The 12801-nt window shown below is 41.6% G+C and overlaps 1 long non-coding RNA gene across 3 annotated transcripts in view; it reads left to right on the forward strand.

Annotated features, from left to right (window-relative positions):
- The window catches only part of LOC122237948, a 149361-nt gene that overhangs the window by 115384 nt on the left and 21176 nt on the right, over nt 1-12801 (forward strand). For 2 of the 3 annotated variants that reach the window (XR_006216755.1, XR_006216753.1), the window contains exon 4: nt 432-555. This is a non-coding gene — a long non-coding RNA (uncharacterized LOC122237948). Of the gene's footprint in view, nt 1-431; nt 556-2777; nt 2887-12801 lie in introns of those variants that run through there. The other variant, XR_006216754.1, reaches the window with a different exon arrangement.

The raw sequence follows: 12801 nt of genomic DNA on the forward strand, positions 1-12801 counted from the left end.
TGAATCTTGATACTTTATGAAAATCAGGTCTAAGACTAACCCAATATGATTTTTCAAGAGAAGTCTTGTTGATAGACAAGCTATTTTTCTCAAGGTCTTTCCATCTAGCTGGTTACCTAAGGTCTAGTTTATTTACTTCTTCCACTAGGTGGCAGGACTTTTAAGCAATGTTGCAAGTGTGTCCCAGAAAGTTCTCTTGGAACAGAGAAGTTAGAATTGTCAACATTTGATGCAGGTCAGAAAGTTTAACTGGATTATGCCTCTGGGTTTCTATGATTACCTTGCTTTACATTCCTCCTGTAATGCAGTTTATTTTTCCAGACAAACAATGCATTAAGAATGTGCTTTTGCTTTTGGCATGATGTCTCAGTTGCAGAAATTATTTTAATCACAGATCCGTGACTGCAACATCTGTGGTTTCTTGTTTTCAGGAGGGAAGAAGAGTGCGCCATGGACTCTGAAATGACAAAGGAGATAATCTTTCATTTCCATCTAAAATGTCAAGGGAGGAGGTTGGAGTGTTTGGGCCTGAAAATACATAACAAGAAATAAAAGGTATGATATTTAAGATGTGGAAAATACTACAAATGTATAAGAGAAAGTCAGTTGCTTCTGTGAATTAGTATTTTGTGGATTATTGGGATCAAATTATGTTTTGCTTAAATTTCATTACCGAATAATGGCTCCTTTGGCCCATAATTTAAGGTGAGTGGCATTTGGGGTGATCCTGGCTAATTGAGAAATTAGTCAAGATACTCTAGAAATCATGTCATCAAATACAAGGGAAAAATATTTTCCCAGCTTTCTGAAAATAAACTGGTGAAAAATGAAAAGGTCAAATTGCCATAAGCCCTTTGGCTTTTGTTATGGGCAGTTGTGAATAGCATCACTCACTCTCAGATAACTGGAGCTTGAGTTACATGAAATAAGCCTTTGGAATTAAGTTGATGGGTGGTCTTCACTTTAGTTTGTTACTCTGGCACTTGGGTACCAATACTTAATATTCATGATTAAGTCCAAGGAGGAAAATGCTTGAAATTACAACCTTCTTTTGTGTTTGGAGAAGAATCTAGTTTCAGCCCAACTTTTCATTTAACCAACATGTTTTAACCTTCCCTAACAGCGAAGGGGTAGAGTTCCAAGTACTATTAAATGTTTACCTTTGGTTCACTTGCTGTAGAATGTGACAGGTTTACAGATGTGTTTCCTGTATGAAGACAAGGAACCTGTTTCTTTCTCTCTCCTGCAATGCAAAACCTCACAAAAGCCTATATAATGCGGATACAGCTGTTGGGAAAGTTCAGGCATAGAAACTCCCCAAATGTGTAATCTATTGTCTCCTTGGCTGCTCCTGTGAATATCTGGCTTTCATAGACAGGTGCCCTTATTTATAAACACCTCCCATGAAGACAACCAAAGGCATAAGCGGTGCCTGTCAGGGTGAGTGATGGGTGTAGTAGGAACGAATAAATGGGTGGGATGGTGGTGAGTTGAAACCTGAGCTCTTCTAATCCCTTGGAGCAGGACACCTGGAAGCTCCTCGTGCTACTCCCCCCTCACGGCCCCTGTTTTTTTCAGATATGGGAGGGGGGAGAGAAGTAAATAAACAGTGTGTGTATGTGGGGGAGGGGGATGGGATGAAGAGGTGTTTGGTGTGTTTTCATCCCAGAGAGTGAACTTCAAAAAGCCTCTCATGACTGAAAACAAAGCTATGAGGGGTGGTGCTTTGCTTTTCACTTTGGTGGCCCTTATACTCTACAGGGCATGCCTTTGACCCACTGCCTGCCAGCCAGGCTTCTCTTTCCTGCTTCTTTTGCCTCTTGAAATTCTCGGAGTTGAGGCCAGGGTGAGGTAGGGACGTATTTGAAAGGAACGACCCGTGTGAAATCTTCTTAGTCTGCTGTGTAATCCAGTCCCTTTGGTGACTTTGGAAACATCAGTTGGGTCTTCCACAAGGCTGATACATCATGCATGGGTTTTCAGACTTGTAAAATGAGAATATTCTTTTCTCCTTTATTTTGAATTTATGGCAATGCCCATCAAATCCAATAGTTTGTGCTTGATAGTTTAAATAAACTGTTATAGTAGCATGACTCTGTATGTGGTTAGTCCTGAGAAATGAAGCTTAATTTAAATACCATTAATAAGCTAATTTTTTTCTAAGAGGCAAAGCACTGTATAGACAGTTCCTATGTTGAAGAGGAAAGGCTTTGGAATTAGGCACATTGGGTATAAATTTCTTTTTCAGCATTTATTACTTGTAAATGACCTCGGACGAGTTATTATACTTCCTTGTGCCTTAGTTTTCTTCCTCTGTAAGGTAGAGGTATAATATCTCTCTTTAAATGCTGTGATTGGGTGAGTGAATAATAAACGAGCAGCACTCATTCTGATGTGGAGCGCTGGTTCAGTGCATGCTAACTCCTTCCTTCAAAGATTCTTGGCAGAACCTGTTTTAAAACAAAGATTAATGATGAAGCAGTGCCTCTAAGACGTTACCTTCTGGGTTGTTTTGAGTTTTCTGCTGTTTTCACACTCTCCTGGAAGAAACCCTAGGTACAAGAAGCTCAGTTAAAGACAATGTATGATGAATGGGAAAGGAAGGGAACATGAATGGTGTCCCAATCAGGAAGATTTTTTTTTTTTTCTGGTCATAGAACTTTTGCTTGCCCCTATTAATACCCATCTCAAGAGATAAAAGCAGGTGTGTCCCTTTCTCTACCCATGTGACACCACTTTTGAAGAGATTGATGTACTCTTTCTTGCCTGTTTGATAGAAATCTAACTCCAGGAACAATAAGATAAGAATATTAGAACTAGAAGAAACTACCCTTATTATTGAAACAGAATGTCAGAGGACCCATGACGAGTTTGAGAACCAGAGATGCAACATAGTAAGTTCACAGCGGAGCAAGGATTAAAGTCCAGATTATTTGATTTTGAATCCAATATCCTATATTTCAGAAAGGGTGTTTCATCGTAAGTGTTTTTTTCTTCTCATCAGCTGCTACTCTTGGTTGACTGGAAAGATGAAAGCCAACATTAAAAAGGTGGACTTTTTTTTGCTTGTCTTCAAACAAACCTTTATTGACTTGAAAGAGAGGAGGCAGATGGGTTCAAAGTGGAAAACAAGAAATGATCCAGAATGGTTTTTCCAGGCTGCAATTGCCACAGCATTTTCTGTTCAGGGCAAATATTGTAATATTGAATCATGAGTTTGTCATTGATCCTATTAATGAATGATAAGCACAGACTCACTGATTTGAGGAGCGTTTAATTAATGTAACTTGTAGGAAATCAGAGGGAATATTTATTAAAGACGTATAAGGAACTATCTCACATGGGTTTGTTTTGACTGTTGAACGTAAGTAAATAAATCATAGCGAGATTTCTCAGGCTTTACAACTATGCATTCAAAATTAACAACCAGTTTCTGGCCAAAATCTTCTCTCTAACCTGGGTTCCGTATCTTGTTCCAAGAGCAGTGTACTCGGCCAAGCATACCGGATGGGGCATCTGCAACAAGGATTGGAAAGGAGAATTTTGCCCTGAGTTTGAAGGTGTTATTTTTCCCATGGTTTGATTTGCCTGGCATTCTTTGCCTGGCATTTTTTCCTTTTCCTTTGCAAGGAAAGGGAGAAATGAGGAGTGTTAGTTGCTGACGAAGTCAAGAGGGCGCTGAGGCTGGCTGGGTTTATTACTTTTGGCCGATACACGGTGTGATGTGGTTCTACTTCCTATTTGCAGAGCCTTTCTAGAAACCTGGGCTCTGTTCTTCAGTGAGTCCTCCTTGTCGGCTTACATATATTTAAAAAGGGAGAATGAAGGTCCAAAAGAAGGAAAGGAATTTTAAAAAGCAGTTTCTTAAAGAGAACAGGGAACCCCACGGGAAAGCAGTGGATCAGAAGGGATAGTGCAGAAGATGATTCTCAGCGTGTAAAACGTGCCCATCGTTCCCAGTATAGAATTTGTGGAACGTGTACATGTAATGTCTGTCTCATAGCCCACTGGAGGTAATAATCATGGTGACAACAGCATCAGACATGACATGTGTGTGGCACATCCCAGTTTATGGATGACTCGCTTGCACATATTATTTCATTTAAAGGATGAAGGGATGGGACACACAGCAGACTTCTTGAGTAGTCATGTGAAAACCCCCCAGGGCTCGGGCCCCAGGACGTCACACCGGTGCAGGATAGAGGAGGAGGCACTGGGCCTGGCATGTAGGTATCTGGTTTTGGCTCTGCTCAGCCATCAAAGCTTTGAATACAGGATTAGCCCCTCAGCCTGTTTTCTCATCTTTAATGCCATAAAATTATATGAGATGATCTCTAAGAATGCTCCTGGCACTAACATTCGAATTCTGTGATCCAGTTCCCTCGATGGGGAGAAACTTTCATCTTAAAGAAGGCACCTTTTGAATGTAGAAAGGCTGTCTCTGTTCCTGGAGGAAGTTCCATATTGCAGCCAGCAGTTTGTTCTGAGGTTTACACTTGGTTTACGAAACCATTATCTTTTCAGGCATGCAGCAAGCTAAAAAAAAATATTGCTTTCATCACCACCATTTCTATTTTGAAACAGAAAATTCTCTTTGAAAAGATTTAAATGGGAGTGTGTATTTCACATATTGTGTAACTACCCCCCGGTGTAACAAGTCTAACAAAAACAAGGATCACTTATTGGATGCCATAAGCCAAGGCTTTTTGAATGTAATTCTAAGCCAGGAATATCTTCAATCTGCACACATAAATACTTATGTTACTTAAAAAGAAGTTTCTACATAGCCAGGCAAATATAGGAAAATGAAGAGCATATGTGCGTATAGGAAAGGACAAGCTAGCTGTGATTCAACGATGATCTGGGTGTGTGTGTGTGTGTGTGTGTGTGCATTCATGCACACGTGCGCATGTATGTGTACGTGTGCGAGAGAGGGAGAATTAAGGAAGGTGGCAATGATTGAAAGAACAAGTGTTGTAAATTCAGAGTTAGAAAATAAAATCATAGAAATCTTGCTTCTTTAACTTGGGACTTATGATTCCACTGCATACTTGTTTTTATACACACCTTAAAAGGTGATCTTAAAACCAATGGGAGCGAATTTAAAGTAGCATGGGAGAGAGAGGGAAAAAAGCCAGTGAGATTATTGCCTTTAGTAGAATATCAGTTTCTGGGTTTGGGGTTTTTAATTATATTTCTCCTTAGTTTCGAGAAAACTTTGCTGTTTGTCGTTAGGAGCTATATTCTTTCCCAATGCCAACTATATGCTTCTCTTTTTAGTAGCTTTTTATTATTCATTTTAAGTAGTCTGTGTCACAAACATTTAAAAAATAAACTTATTATTTTGGAGTAGTTTTAGAATTGTGGAAAAGCTGTCAAGACAGTATGAAGAGTTTCTAAATATCTGTCACCCCGTTTCCCCAGTGTTAATATCTACATTGCAATGGCACATTAGACAAAACCAAGAAATTGATATTGGTATGATGCTACCAAGGAAACACCAGACTTTATACGGATTTTACCTGTCTTTTCCACTCATGTCTTTTTTCTGTTTCAGAATCCAGTCCAGAATACCACGTTGCTTTTAGCCTGCTATGTTTTATTTGGGCAAGCAGAAGGGTCTGGGGAGAGACCCACAACTGCCTTTAAGAGGTGTTGCCTTTTTCCTAGGTTTTCCTTCCATGTTGCTCTAGAGGTAGTGTTGCACAATGCTTAGCTACCCTCTGCTTTTCTGACCAGGCACTGATTGCCCCCCAAGATGGCTGTGGTTGGTCGTCCTTGACAGTGTCATTTGCAAATCTCTATCAGGGCACTCTTCGAGCTGGGCTGCAGTCTCACTCACAGGTATCAGGAGTCATTTAGCCTCAAAGGCGCATCTCAGCAGAGAAGAACTGCTGCTCACTCAGACAGTGTAGGTCGTTCCATGTGGGTTCCGTGGGCCAGTAAAGGAGTCTTGAGTCCTTTGTTTATAGATGGTAGCTAGACCCTAAAAATGTAAGCCCCATGAAGCAAGGGATTGTTTCCGTTTCGGTCACTGCCGTCTTTCCAGGTCTACCTGGTGCCTGACCCAAAGTCGGCTCTTAATAAATATTTGTTGAATGAATGAGTGAATGCGTAAAAAGGTGAGAAACTGCGGGGCTACAGGAACACCAGCAGAGACAGGGAACACCATGGTTGGCAAAGCAAGGGCATTTGGCTCTTTCCCTCCCCACCCAGGCGGCCTTGGCAGTGAGGAGGAAGGAATCCTCCCCAGTGGGGGGCAGTTTGGAGTTCTTCAGCCCGCTCTTCGTTGGAAGGCTCACTTCCCTGCATCACACCTGGCTATATTTCAAAGATTAATGAACAGCATCTTGTCAGATTTAATATATTGCACTTGGGGAGTTTACTTTGACGATGTAATCATAAATTCCCTGAGCTGCGAATTATACCGTAAGGACTTAAATGAAGTTCTAGTGAGAACCAAAGAAACAGGAATCACCATAAAATGTAAAAAGTGCCAGTTTTGAGAGAAAACTGTAAATTTTCTAGGACATTAGGTTTCAAAAGAAGGATTACACACAGACTAAACAAAGTAGAAGTCATAAAAATTTAAAGACACCACAAAACATAACAAAAATAAGATCCTTTTTAGTTATGACAGAATTCTAAAAGGAAACTTACACCAAATTATGCCACCCAAGCAGAGCCATTAATTAACCTAATGAGAAAATATGTTCCATTTCCATGGCCAAAGCATGTCAGGAAGTCTTTGACATTTTAAAATAGGAAAGAGAGAGAGAGAGACAGAGAGAGAGAAAGAGAGAGAAAGAAAGAAAGAAAGAAAGAAAGAAAGAAAGAAAGAAAGAAAGAAGAAAGGAGCAATTGCACCAATTCTAAAAAGTTTCAAAAATTAACTTATCAGTTCTGGAAATCTGAGGTACTTTTGATAATATCCTCAATGACCCCTTGGGGAAATTTTTGCAATTGTTGCATAAATGAAATGTGGATTACAAAAGCGGTATTGGGAAAAAGAAGTTAGAGTCAAGGGAACAATCAGGAAACTAAGGATCAGAATCTTAAGTGTAAGCTTAGCCACTGACCTTTGGGCAGCACTTCACAAGATGAATTTGAGCCATGTGGAGAGATAATGCAATAACCTCCCATCAACCCTTTTCCCCCAAAACCTACAATGACCCGTGTAAAGACTAAAGCAAAGCGTGAAGATATAAAAATATGTATTGTGAAATAACAACAAAAATTCCCAAAGCCAACCCTCTTTCTGTTTCTTAGTAATTCTGTTGGTTTCGTGATTAATGTTGCTTACATTACAACTACAGTTGTTTCCTCTCTGGATTACCTTTTTTTTTTGTTATCCCCCTTCTTCCTGAGCCCTTTCAATGACCCAAATCTCTCTACCTGCTCTTAGCCTTGAGCCTAGTTATGAGCTCAGAGTGAGACCTGGGCAATTCACAGATGCTCTTTTCTTTTTCATCTGAGAAATGGAGATAATGATATTTCCCATATATTTCACAGAAGTTGTTTCAAGGATTAGTGAGGTCATTTGGGCAGGGTGCTTTGAGGTCTTCAAATGAAAAGGCTATAAGAGCCTAACATGTTATTAGTCAGCGTTATTCAATTGCTGCACAGTCTTGGACTACCACAGTTACAGTCAAGAAGGCATTAGTCAGGGGTTTATGCGTTTCTCCCCAAGATTACTCTTAAAACTAAAATTGCAAAGTGGTCCCAGTTGTGAAAGTTGAAACCAGAGTAGGTATGAAGGCTCGAGGCCTGATTCACAGGCATCCCGGGTGGTGCTATGTGGCCTGGACAGGCTCCAGGTTTCACCTTCTTTGGTGACCTGAGAGGTAACCTGCCCTTTCACACTTTCAGAGGTGATAGACAGTTAACAGGGTCTTGGCAGTCCAGGAAATTTTGCCTCAAGGTCTGAGGTCAGAGATGTTTTTCCAGCCTATACAAGGAGGGCAGTCTAATTCTTGCTAGCCTACTGATCCTGCCAATCATTTTAAGCGGCCCTCCATTTGGCTTACTCCATTTGAGTAGAAGAAATGACTCACGTCCACCATTTTTCTGTCTGAGACATCACTGAGCTGTCTACTCACCTCCCTTCAGGAATAGCCACAAGGCCCCTGGAAATGTTCAAAGATGTACCTAGACTTCACAGACTCCAATGCCCCTTAGCTTGGTGTCCGTACCTGGGCATCAAGAGCCTGGCTTTCAGGATTTTGGACTTGTCCCAAGATCATATTATTGAACCCAAAGATCTTTAAATGATTAATTTTTTTTTGTAAGTTTATTTATTTTGAGAGAGACAGAGACAGCATGAGTGGGAAAGGGGAAGAGAGGACAGAGAGAGAGAGAGAGAGGCAAAGAGAATCCCAAGCAGGCTCCACACTGCCTGCCAGCGCAGAGCCTGATACAGGGCTTGGACCCACAAAGCCATGAGATCATGACCTGAACCTGAACCAAGAGTCGGACGCTTAACTGACTGGGCCACCCAGGTGCCCTTGAATGATTAATCTTTTTAAATACGAAAAATGCTGAGGATTTTTATATGGAAGCTGCATCCTGATGAAGATAAAACATTTTGAAAATAATTTAAACTCTAAACTCTAGATTTGTGTTAGATACATCAAATTTGTTGATTTTAAAGTTGTTGATTATTAGATCAGAGTTTGGAGACGGGGCTAAAATTCTTAGGTGCATCTGAGTGGGGGAATCCTGACAGTGCCTCGTTTCTCACACTTCACGGTACGTCAGAATCCCTGAAGTGCCCGTTAAAACGCTGAGTGCTGAGCCTCGCTACTGAAATTTCTGATCCAGTAGGTCTGAGGTGAGGCCTGAGAATTTCCATTTTTAACAAGTTCCCAGGTGATGCTGACGCTGCAGTCTGGGGACCATGCTCTGAGAACCACTATCCTAGGTGCATGGGCTGTAGAATCTGGAGTCTAGACTCTTCCTACCCCAAGCATGGTCCTAGACAAGAGCATTGGCATCACACAGAAACACAAAGTTTCGGGTCCCACTCTAGACCTATTGTATCTAAATCTGCATTTTATAAGGTGCCTGGGTAATTAGTACAGACATGAAGGTGTGAGAAGCACCACTCCCAAGGCCCCTGTACATTTGTTATCACCCAGTACATTGTCAGTTGTTCTGGATCCTCACAACAGAAAGCTCTCTGAGCCACGTAGCTTTCAATTTGAACACGGCTCTGACTGAATATGACCGAGGACCCCCTGAGAGTCAGCTTGTGCAATATAGTCTAGGTCTTTCTCACCTCTCACTCACATCTCATCAGAGAGTGAATTGAGACCTATAAAAATGGCCAATGAACAAAATCCAATAGCTTAAGTGCCCTGACAAGCTTGCTTTTACTGCAGCCACTAAAAACACAAGCAGAGACTCTAGTCCTTCTATAATCACGAATGAGGTGATTCCTTTGGAGCCAGAATCCCATGAAGCAGACGGGAGCTCCTGGGTGTCCACCTTCTCGCCCCATTGTACAATTCCATAGAGCAGAAATGTCAGTGCTGCTCTTGGCAGGGCTAGCTGCAAGTCTCCCTGTGTGAAGGCAGGTGTTCAGCATCAAATAACACTGCCCTGGACCTGAGCAACCCAGGGAAAAAATGTAAGTGAAACTAAACAGTTATGATAAGAACCAGTCGACCACCCGGTCCACCCTGCCCAGCTCATCCCACTCCCCTCCACCTCCCTTCTTTGCTCACAGAACTCAAATGTCTGGGAACGTCTATAGATTCCAAACGCTATTTAAAAAACAGACTCCACAAACCTCAGCTTTATTGAAGGCACTTAGCACAAAAGACTTCATCCAGAAGAACCCATGGAGATAAGCTAAGGACAGGGTTTGCGGGGTTAAGAACAGGGTTTGCAGATTGCAGAGTATTAAATGTGCAGGTTAGGCTACGAAATCAAACATTTGGTGTGTCTTTTGTGGTTTTGCATTGTTCTAGAAAGTCATCCATTCAACAAGTCTATACCCAGTAGTAGGGTCTCTGGGGAAATACCAAAATGAAGCTTCTTGTGGGGGAAATAAGTATGAAGATGAAAAACTAGAGTGCAACGTTGAGAGAGTTTGAGACCAGACATCTTGGTCACCAGGAAACTCTATAGAGGATAGAGTGCCAGTCTCTGAGATAAAAGAGACACGTGCCACAGCAATATGAGCAGACACTGGTGGTTGAGATTGTGGATGTGCTGTCTCTTGATGTCACTTAACTTCAGTTTCCAAAGGACACTGAGGCCCATTCTTTGAATTAATGATCATATAGCAAGAGAGTTGTGGCTTGGAGGGATGGGCCTTGGAACTAAGGCATCTGGAGTAATGGTTTGGACTGGTGTTAGTTAGTGGATTTAAATCACCCAAAGGCTTTGCAATGCACTTAAAACCCCAGCTCCTTTGCAGGACCTACAAGACCTTGCATAACTGTCTCCTACCCACATCCAGCCTCATTCTTCCCTCTGCTTCCAATGCTTCAGCCAGGCTGGCCTCCATGACCATGACTAGTCCTTTCCTCCTTCCAGGTCTTGGGTTTTGCTTCTGTCCGGGATGCCCTTTTCCAGACCTCTTTACATCCTTCTCTTGAGATGGGATTTCTGTAGCCTCCTTATTTGAAGTAGCCCTCACTCCCAGTTACTCTCTGTGCCATCACCCTGTTCATTTCCATTTTAACTGTTCTATTTATCAATTACTATGCAGCAAATCACCCCAAAACTTACTGGCTTAAAGCAAAAGCAATCATTCTATGATATATCTCTAAATTTCTTTGAGACAGGAATTGAGGAAAGGCTGGGCTGAGTGGCTTCTGCTCAGCAGAAGCAATTGCAGTTAGGAAGTGACCGGAGCTGGAACAGCACGTGGCTGGAGCAGGGGGGTCTGGATGGATTTCACTCTCCTTCGTGTAGTCTCTTAGTCTCTCTAAGCAGGCTAGTTTTAGCTTCTTCACAGCATAGTGGCCTCAGGGTAATCCAACTGCTTACATGGTGGCTGAGACTTCAAAAGGCCAAGTGTTCCTGTGAGCAAAGTGGAAGTTGCATAACCTTTTATGACATAGTGACATTGAAAGTCTTACAGCTTCATTTCTACGTTTTATTGGCCCAGATTCAATGATGGAGGAATAAACCTCCACGTCTTAATGGGGAGTGGCTCTAGGAAAGCATGTGGGATGGGAGATCTTGTTACATGCAACCTTGGAAAGAAAGTACAATCTGCCACAAATCCATTTGTTACAATATGTAATTATACTGTTTATTGTTAATTTCTTTATTATGTCTCCCTCCTTAGAATGTATGTTCTCTGAGGCCCGGAGCCTAATCTGTCTCGGTTATTCCTGTACCTAGCCCAGAGTGGGTGTGCAATTGTTATTTAGCTGAATGTTCAACGAATGCCTAAATGCCAGGATAAATTGATGCTTTAACTCAATTTTTTCAAGAAACCAAAACACATCATTTGTGAAATACCTTTCCCTTTGACCCACCCAGTTTCTAAAGGATGCAGCAATCACTACACAGCAGTGGTAAGAAGCCTCCCCTACCCCTTCTTCCTCATAAGCTGGCATTTCTCCAATGGAGTTTAGTTCTCATTCAGAAGACACGGACGTTCTGAGACTCCTCCTGTGTTCCTTGGCCTTCTTGTCCCCGAAGCCCACGACCCAGACCCACTTCCTAGAGGTGCAGCCTCTGCTATCAAGTACCTGCCTTCCCTCTAGTCTTCTGCCCTATCTAGTTTTTCTAGAAGGGCAGTGGTTATGTCAAGGGAATTCTCTGCTACAGATACCTCACTGTATGATCTTTTGATCACATTTTACCTAGCCAGATAGTGAGACATTTGGCTACTGATTGGCTTTCCATATGATTGTTTACATCTGGGTAGGAACTATTTGCTGAACATTTTGGGCTCCCTTTAAGTTTTTGCCCGTAATTAGCTCAACTTTCACTACATATGCCTCCAGTGTTTTGTTAAATCCCTTGGAAAGAGATTGGGGGACAAGTGGAATTGAGATTGAATAGGTCCAGTCAAAGTTTTCTAAGTATAGTTTTTGGGGGCAATCTCAAAACTGCTTTTTTTCATACACAAAATGCACTTTGTCTCCTAAAGGAAGAGTAATGGTGGTTTTCAGATGAAGATTCCTTACAAATATCAGCATTGCTGTTTTTCTTTTATAATGAGGAGAGAAGCAAACTGGATAATGAAGTAAGACCGGCAGTACCAGGTTCTAATCTCTAGAAGCTCCATAATCTGGCTTTGCTTCTATGGCACTATGATATATCCAGGTTGTATCTTTTTGTTAGGAAATTTAACTTCATAGAACATGACCTAAATATATTATGTTTGGAGCAGTATGATAATGCCATACTGTTATTGGCCCAGGCTACCTGCCTGCAAATAAACTTTTCTGAATCTGGCTATGTATTTTGTTGTGGCTATCTCTGCTTCTGGTGAGGTAGATCATGAACACAATAATGAAAAGAAGACGATCCTTCCTGAACTGGAGTTGAATAGACAGGCTGATCAAAGAGCCTGGAAGCCAGAGCTTATGAAACAGTGATGGTGGCAAGGTTGTATGGCTGACCCAGGGGTCCAGTCAGCCTGCATATGGGAAGTGGGAGATGGGAAATTTAACAATGCCCAGAGTGACAAATGATGCTGGGTTCATTTAATGGACTAAGTGGAAATCTCATCTGGAATTTTAATTATGACACAAGATCTCACCATCCTCTCTTGACCCAGGCTCCAAACACAGGCCTTAGGTAAATAACCAAAGTGGGTTGGATTTAAACCAA

The sequence above is a fragment of the Panthera tigris genome, chromosome B1 (genome assembly GCF_018350195.1).
Source record: "Panthera tigris isolate Pti1 chromosome B1, P.tigris_Pti1_mat1.1, whole genome shotgun sequence".
In the NCBI taxonomy this organism is placed as follows: domain Eukaryota; kingdom Metazoa; phylum Chordata; class Mammalia; order Carnivora; family Felidae; genus Panthera; species Panthera tigris.